The 8,812-nt window shown below is 31.8% G+C and overlaps 1 long non-coding RNA gene across 1 annotated transcript; it reads right to left on the reverse strand.

Moving 5' to 3' along the window:
* Positions 1–6,875: 6,875 nt before the first annotated feature.
* LOC109614489 (uncharacterized) lies at positions 6,876–8,043 on the reverse strand. Its single transcript, XR_002195573.2, has 2 exons — positions 7,262–8,043; positions 6,876–7,188 (listed from the first exon to the last, which is right to left on the reverse strand). It is a non-coding gene; the product is annotated as an uncharacterized LOC109614489 (long non-coding RNA).
* Between the last annotated feature and the right edge of the window lie 769 nt (positions 8,044–8,812).

Below are 8,812 nucleotides of genomic sequence, written 5' to 3' on the forward strand. Positions count from 1 at the left end.
TGAAATGAAAGAATACACAAATTCTACAAGCTATGCAATTTTTCGAAATCAAAAAAGTGTTTTGAAGAAAAAAGAGTTAGTGATAAGCAATGTTAAGTTCATGTTTCTTTTTTCTTTAAATAAGTATGCTATAATTTAAGGTATGTTTTAATGATATATATCTATTTTTTAAATAATACCTATTTTCTTTTTAAGATTAAAAAAAAAGTAATAAAAATGAAATAAATAAAGAACATTTTTTTACAAAACATTTTTGCTCTCTTGGTGTTTTATTAAATAGATTTATTTACACATTTTTGTTTTGTTTTTGTTTCTTCTTTCTTTCTCTCTTTTTCTATAATTGTATTTTGGTGTTTTTAAATAAACCGCAGTTTAGGAATTTAAATTGTAGAGGAAATATGTAACCTGAAAATGTTTGTGGTTTGCACAATTGTTATGGTATTTTCTCTTTTAAATATATATTATTTTTAGCTTTATTCTAGTAAATTTGCATTGTATATTCACAGACTTTGCGTATAAGAAAATATAATTAACAATATTAAATATATGCAATGATGGCAATACCCTTAGTCTTTTACTCACGCTATCTTTATACAACCATCAAATGTCGTGATTTAAGAAGATACGTCATTTATTTGATTTCAAAATTAAAGGTTTTATTTATAATACTGCTTATTTATAATACGTAGAAGATTCAACCGAAGACTTCAATATTAATTAAGAGAAAGGTGCTCTGCCATAGAAAACTAGTAAAACCGTTAGGCATATTTAAGAGAACACAACCAAGCATGGCGCTCTCATTTAGTACTATTTATCTAAACAAAATTAGGCCAAGTAAAGAGTAATGGCATGATATCCAATAAGATAAAATTTCATTTTTCAAGGATTGCCAACTAGTTTTGAGATTTTCACTGATTTTCTTCTCCATACTTATTGGAGTAAAATAGAAATCTCCTATTCCCGTACAGTAAAAGAACTATTGCCTTTACAAATAAATTTAAGAGAGGTAGAACCAAAGAGAAGCTCGCTTTTTTAAAACTTTTTTGATCGACAACTAAAGCTGAGTAAAACATGTTGATATTAGATGATTGCCAGATTGGAAGCTTTGACATTTTCAGTGATATTCCATGACCGTTCATTTTTTGATAAAAGTAGGTCCCTCAAAGTGTTTTATGGTTCGGCAAAAATTACTTGGAAAAAATATTAAAAAAAGAAAATTATTCGGCATAAGAGAAGTTAATGTAAAGATAATGAGCATTTTCTATCAATATAGATGAAAAAAGAGAATCATTTTTGTCTCTCTCTCTGAAACTTGCCAAATTTTTGAGTACGGAAAGGGGGTTATAATTCTTTTCTAATTTTATACTCTTTTTCAAAAAAAAAAAAAAAAAAGAAAAACATAAATAAATAAATAATAATAATAATCGATATGAGAGGAGTTGATACAAATATATGCTCTGTTCCAGAAGTGCAAATTAAAAAAAATTTTCACTACGATAACCGATTTTCCCTTTATAATGTAAAAAAAATCAAAACTAGTAGATTCTTGCAGGTTTTGGAACAAAGCAATAATGAATAGGTTCAAAATTCACATTCTACACTTATCCCTTCGCGGAGAAAAAGGCACTAAAGAGTGCTAATTATGACTAATATAGTCAGACCTCCCAAAAACTCATGGGAGTAGAAAATGCAAAACAAGCTAATTATCTTTTCGCTTTCCTACTTTTCCGAGAGCTCTTCGAGATAGCTCTCACTCAATTTCGAGCAATTTAACCCTCTCTAATTTTTCAAACAGAAGTGACTTGAAACCTGACAGAGCAAAGAGTCCGTTTAAAACTCCTTCGAGCAATCCCGCTCGAGAGCAAATTTCACTCATGAGTGTAAACGAACAAATCTGAATACAGGCGAGTTTTTTTTACTTTTGTTGGAATAAAGCTAATGTAGAAGTCAATCATATGTTAGAAGTCAGGCTAAATTCACTAATTTTTCTGGTAAAGAATAATCTTAGAGAAAAATGTTGGGTTCCACAATGGATTTGAGAAAGGATAGAAAAATTGAAAATGTAGTAGATTATTGGAATATTAGAAAGGAATTGATTTTTTATTAGTCCTTTATTGCTTTAAAAAAGAATATTAAACAACCTTAGATTTCAAGCTTAGATCTTTAGCTTATGTGTATTTAGAGACTTGATATTTGAATATTTTGGAGGTACAAATTTACAGGCCTTTTAATATCCACAGGGTATTATTCAGGACACCCGAATCTAGATTCCTTTTGCTCAGATCTTTTGATTATAGATCCAGGTTTAAGTAATTTAGATCTCTAAATAAAAATTTTGGATTCTATATTAATTAAAAAAAAACATCAAATCGTAAAATTGAGGTCCAAGTTGGTCCAAAGTTTAGAGATCTCATGAATTTGTCCAAGTCCAGAACGTGTTTGAAGATCAGAATTTTGAATATACAAAAATGGCATACAAAATATAGTGTTGGTCCCATAAGGGATCAACATTTACCATATCCCATAAAAACTTATGGTTCTCCCCGATTTGGTACACTTTTTGCTCGCCATAAGTATGTTTGTCCAATTAGGCTATATATTTTCAAGTTTTGTGATCCCTTCCAACAAAGGGTCAACAATTGCAAAAAATAGTATACCAACTTATTGGTCATATACGTGCTAGATATCAGATAAATTAAATTAAGTAAATTAAATCTAAAACCAATGCAGTAAATGACACGGAGAAACACAAATGATCTTCTAGTTCCAAAACTTCTTTACCGATATTGGGCTTTAACATGGATTAAATGAAAGATTCTGGTTTTCTGCAGGATAGGGAATAGACATAATTTTTATAACATGCACTTCATTTTCAAAAAAGGTGAGATTTTGTAGGAAAAACAATTTAATTTTTTCGTTACATTAAATTATTACTGAATAAGGGCCGAATAACTTCAAGTCTTCCCAACTAATATCGAAATTTGAATTGAATATTAAAAATTTTCTACTCGAAATTCCTATTGGGAGTTTTTTAGGAAACCTACCTACAATCTTATAGTATGTTTACATTAGAGATAATTGCGGGCTAACTTCCTTCAAGAAAATTTATTTGACTTACATAGAATTGGTAATTTAAATCCGTTGGGCTTACTAAATCCGTAAAACTATAAATGTACTATTAGATGTTACTTCAATATGACCCAAAAGATTTTAAATTTAGAGCTAGTCTTTGTTAACGATGCAAAAACATTTAAGATTTAGGTAAAATATACATTCTACTCTTTTTTGTACTGCAAAACAGTAACCCAGTTAACGCAAACCGACTCATTCGAGATATACACAATGACCTTGAACTAATTTCGAAGTCCTTAACATCAATGTCATCTCGCCGAGAAATGAGGCCAACCTTGACCCTTATTTTTCCTCATGCCATGGAAGGGAATAGAGAAAGAAACATAGTAACGTATGTACATGCATAGCTAAACATAACAGCATTTATTTTACATTATTCTGTTCTGTTTTGCATCCATTTTTTTTTTCAGTTGAAGGTTATGCTGGCTGCCATGTTGCCATATCAACAAAACGTAGCACCCTGTGTTTATGTTCCATCCTAAGCCTACATTAAATGTAGCATATTTTTCAGCATAAACATAAAAGAGGGGCATTCATTGATGATTAATAACATAACAGCAACGATAAATGTTACTTTCACAACTAAATCCAACGTTAGATGGCGTCTCATAAAACAAAATAGAGGTAAGTAGACAAATGCAAGAAGATCCCAGCCTTATTTTTGCTTTATTTTTGTGTTTTAAAATGCAACAAAGTTGAAGTTAACGAAATTTGTATTAAAAAAAAAAACAATCGAAAAGTGTTAATTATTTTTTATAATCGGCTAAGCGCTTTGGCAGTGTGGTTAGCTGGTTGTGTAACTTGAATTAATATCACAGCCACTATCTTCACTGCCGCCGCGATAAGCTGTAACAACAAAATGCAAACTCAACGGGTAAATCAATGAAAAGTAGTGAATAATAAATTAAAATCCACTGGTAAGTCATTGAAAATACAAAGTTACGGTCTATGTTCTTCTCTTCTGTTTTAAAAATAAACGAAGTTAATAAATTAACTTAATTAATAAATAAATTAATTAACAATAACACCATGGAGTTCTATGCAAATTGATATATGAACCCAAATCCATGACAGTAAAAAATAAGGAATGGATATGTTAGGTTTGGACTATTTTGGTTACCTCCTTCAATTTATATGAGACATGTGATAATTTTTAGAAAATGTTAAAATGAGGTATAGCTATAGTCGACCGAAGTATTCCACTTTTATACTTCATCTAAAACAGATAAAAATATTGGTATGGGCAAAATTACAAGAAAATCTAACATTTATATCCAATTTTATGCGAAATCATAAATTCCATATCCATCCCTGGTTTCTGGTTGAGTGAAATATTTAATTATAAAAAATCGCTGACTTGCTTCACAAGTTTTGACAGATAAAAGTATTGAAAATTTGTGGGTCAGATCCCAGAAGGGGTCAGCAGATATTATCTTCACAACAGATCATGTGTTAGTAAAAATGTTGGTGTGTGTGAAATTTAAATAGAGAGTTGGATGCTTATTTCGCTTTTTTTGAGCGTTTTGTTTTCAATTCTTGAACCCTATGTGGGAAAGGTACCAGTAGAAATGGTCCGATCTCTATCATCTTTTTAACAGATCTTGGGTTGATGGAAATTTTGTGATGTGCCAATTCTGAATGAAATCGTTAATTTCGCGTTTTATGAGCTTCATGGTTATTCAAAATTTTGACCTATTTTAGTGGAGGTACCGAAAGGAGAGGACCGATATATCCTATATTCACAGCAGACTCGTGTTAGTAGAAATAATGGGATGTGTGAAATATGAAGAGAACCGGATGCTTATTCCGGATTTTATAATCGTTTTGGATATTCAAAACTTTGACTCTTTGTGCGGGAGGTACCAAAAGGAATGGTCCGATCTATAACATGTTTTTAACCGATCTTGTGTAAATAAATATATTGAGATGTGCCAAGTCCGAATGGAGTCGGATGTCAATTTCGCGTTTTGTGAGCTTCATGGATTGTCAAAATTTTGACCCTTTGTGGGGAGGTACCAGAAGGAGTCGAACGATATATTCCATTTACACACCAGACCATGGATTAAAAAAAATATTGTGATGTATGTAATTTGAAGACAATCGGAAACTTAAATCACTTTTTATAAGAGTTATAATTATTGAAAATGTTGACCCTTTGTGGGTACCAGAAGGAGTGGATCGATATAATCCTTTTTCGCACCTGACCTGATGCAACATTAGAATTTGCAAATTTGGAGCAAAATCTGATTATCTTTTTTCTTTTCTTATTTTTTTTTGCAAATTTTGATCTTTTGTGAGGGAGATACCAGATCGATACTCAATCTAAGTTTGCTAATAATGTTACGATGTTACAAATTTGGACCAAAACGGATACTCCCTTCAAGACGGACATCGCTAGATCGACTCCAAATATCCTGAAACGAATTTGGTCCAAAGAGACCTAGCGTCTAAAACAGTTATTTCGATGAGGCACATTTTGACCTATCAAATGATATATACCCTCTGTAGCCATATGGCTGAGGGTATAAAAATATATTATTATCTTTGGAGACTTAGTAGAATTTTAAATAGAATATTTTTGTCTTTGACGTCATCCCCAAAAATGAACATTTGTGGAACTATTTGGGATAAACTCAGATGCAGTGAAAAAGTAAAATTTTATAATGAATATTTTTGTAGAGTATTTTGATTTAATGTAGTTTTTGAAGAAAGGGACCAGTAGGACACCTTTAATGATTCGATTGAGTACAAAAATATTCTTCCCAATTTTGGATAGCCCAAAATGCATTGCTTCCAAGGAATCTTATTTCGAACATTTACTAAATACGGTAAACTTTGTATTTGGGGAAGCAGTAGAGCTAAAACTCTTTAATTCGGAATGAGGGTCACTGATGGGGTGTATGATAGATGTAAAAAAGGGTTTTTGGAAATTCGTATTTATGTGCACTCAATGGTACTAAATTTGATACAATTTAAATTTTGGGTGAACTGGTAGAATTAGAATCCTGAAAGTTGGACTGTATGTACCCTGAGATTTAGAATAAAAAATACTTTTGGAGTGTAGAATTGTAGTTATGTAGGAAGTTTTGTAAATCCGTAGTTATCGTAGATACTAAATTTGGTACAAATTGAAATTGTGTGGAACCGTTGGAGCTGGAATTCTGAAATTTGAAATGAGGGTTACAGATGGATGCTAAATTAATGTGCGAAAGGATTCTAGTAAATTCGAAATTTAAGGTTACGCAAAGTTCTAAAATGTTACTAAACCTCTAAATTGATACCATTTGGTATTATGAGAACAGGTGAAGCTAAAAATGTGAAACTTTGTTTTTTTTTCTTCGGTTGGAAAGTAACAGCCTGTTCCACGATCTCGAAAGAAAATTTGTGCGAACGAAGGCTACTCACTCACTTTCGTATAAGAATGCGTTCCACTAACTTTCGTTCTTTCTTTCGCATAGCCTTACGTGATTCAGTGTTGCTAAATATTTTTTTGGAAAAATTAATCGCAAAATAAAGCAAAAAAAGCGTCAAATGTCTAATTTAAACGCGAAAAAGCAGCAGTGGCTCTGTCTCAACTGACATCTCAGTTGTAAACAAACAAATTGTAAATAAACAAACAAAATAAAATTTCTAGTGATTGTGTTCAAATTATTTGTGTTCTTAAAAAATAAAAAAATGAATATTTCTGTAGCCCTATTTTTTATGGATAATGAGGGGGAGGTTCGAAATGTGCCACGGAGGCATTTAAGAGATGCTTCGAATTTATTTGAAGTACCTAACAACCAGTAAGTATGATTGTATTTTTACATTTTTGAAATAATAAAAAATGATTTTTTCTAGGTTTGTGGCCAACTTTCGTGTGTCGAAGGAAGTTTTCGGGCTCTTTTGGATATGAAGGAAGAGAAGTGGGTGCCTGGTTGCAGAACTACCCAAATCCGCCCCGATTTAAAACTTCTTCTGCTGCTTCCAAAAATTGGCATTCCTCTGGCGAACACAGGATTCTCCTCCATTTACTCAACTAGTGCCCGCAGCTGTGTAGTTGATGATTTTTTCGTGCTGGAATTGAGAAAATAAAAAATATATATATTTGTTGTTCACAGATTAAATTGCATTTATTATTTTTACTTACATTTTTGTTTCCATTTTCAATCAAGCAATGTTTATGTTAAAACAATTTTCCTTAATTGTTATCATACGACAGCAAACACACAAGTGACTGATTTTGACATTTGTGTTCGCATGCGTACGAAAGAAAAAAGATAGTGGAACGCAAAATTACACTGAAATGCTTACGTTTTCGTTCGCTTTGATTTTCGTGCAAATTTTCGTTCTGATAGATTTTAGTGGAACGGAAATCAGCTGTTTGTCGTGTAAAAGTTGTGCGAACGTGTTCTTTCGATATCGTGGAACTGGCTGTAAGTTTAATGCATGGAGGTGGTTTTGGAAATGTCTAGTAAGTGAGGGAACTGTACAAAATTGTACTAAATTTGGAACAGTTTACTTAAGTGTGAACGGATGAAGCTGAAATTTTCAAACAAAAAAATTGAATTCGAAAATACTAAATGGTACTAAATTTGGTATTCGGTGAAGGGATAGAACTGGAAACTCGAAATTTGATATTGAGGTCTGTGTTGGTATTTGGGATTGAGATATGAGTACTGAATTGTACTAAATTTGGTATTCGGTGAAGGAAATTTGAAATGGATGTCACTGTTGACGTCCTATATTTGTACAAAAAGTACTAAATGGTACTAAATTTTGTATTCAGGGAATCTATAGAGCTGGAGTCCCGAAATTTGATATTGATGTTTCTCTGTTGGTATCTTATGTTGAGATATGGAGTTGGTTTGGAACATATGTAATAAAATTGTACTAAATGGTACTAAATTTGGCAACAGGGGAAATTGAAGATGAAATCCTGAAATTTAATATCAATTTCACTGTTGGTATCTGTGGTTGGGATATTTGAAAATGCGAAAATTATTATTTTGAAAATGCGAAAATGAGTACTAAATTTGATACTGGGTAAAGGGATCTTAAAATTTGATATAGAGGTCTCTGTTAGTATCTGAGATTGAAATATGGAATCGGTTTTGGAAATGTGTAATATAATTGTACGTAGGGTACTAATTGGTACAAAGTTGGGTGAAGGGATAGAACTGGAAGCCAGGAAATTGATATTGAGGTCTCTTTTGGTATCTGAGATTGAGATATGGAGTTGGTTGTGGAAATATGTACTATAATTGCTCAAAACGTACTAAATTGTACTTAATTTGGTGTTGTGTGAAGGAATTGGGCGGAAATACGTACTATATATCCTATAGTTGTTCGAAAAGTGCTAAATAGAACTAAATTTGGTAATGGGAGAAGTTAGAACTGAAATCATGAAGTTTAATAAGCATGTCACTGTTAATGTCTGTGGTTGAGAGGGATTGAGATAAAGAAGTGGTTTTCAAATGTTTACTAAAATTATAGGAAAAGTTCTAAATCTTACAAAATTTGGTATGTGTTGTCTAGAATGGAGAGTTGAGGATAGTTCTGAATACACGTACTGAATGTTACTAAATTTGTTACTGGGATGGAGTTGAAATTCTAAAATTTACTATTTAGTTTTGGTCAGAAAAGTTGGATGTAGGCTCATTCTGCAATGGTTTTACTAACATCATCCGATTTCTTTCCA

The sequence above is a fragment of the Musca domestica genome, unplaced genomic scaffold, assembly GCF_030504385.1.
Source record: "Musca domestica strain aabys unplaced genomic scaffold, Musca_domestica.polishedcontigs.V.1.1 1, whole genome shotgun sequence".
Lineage (NCBI taxonomy): Eukaryota > Metazoa > Arthropoda > Insecta > Diptera > Muscidae > Musca > Musca domestica.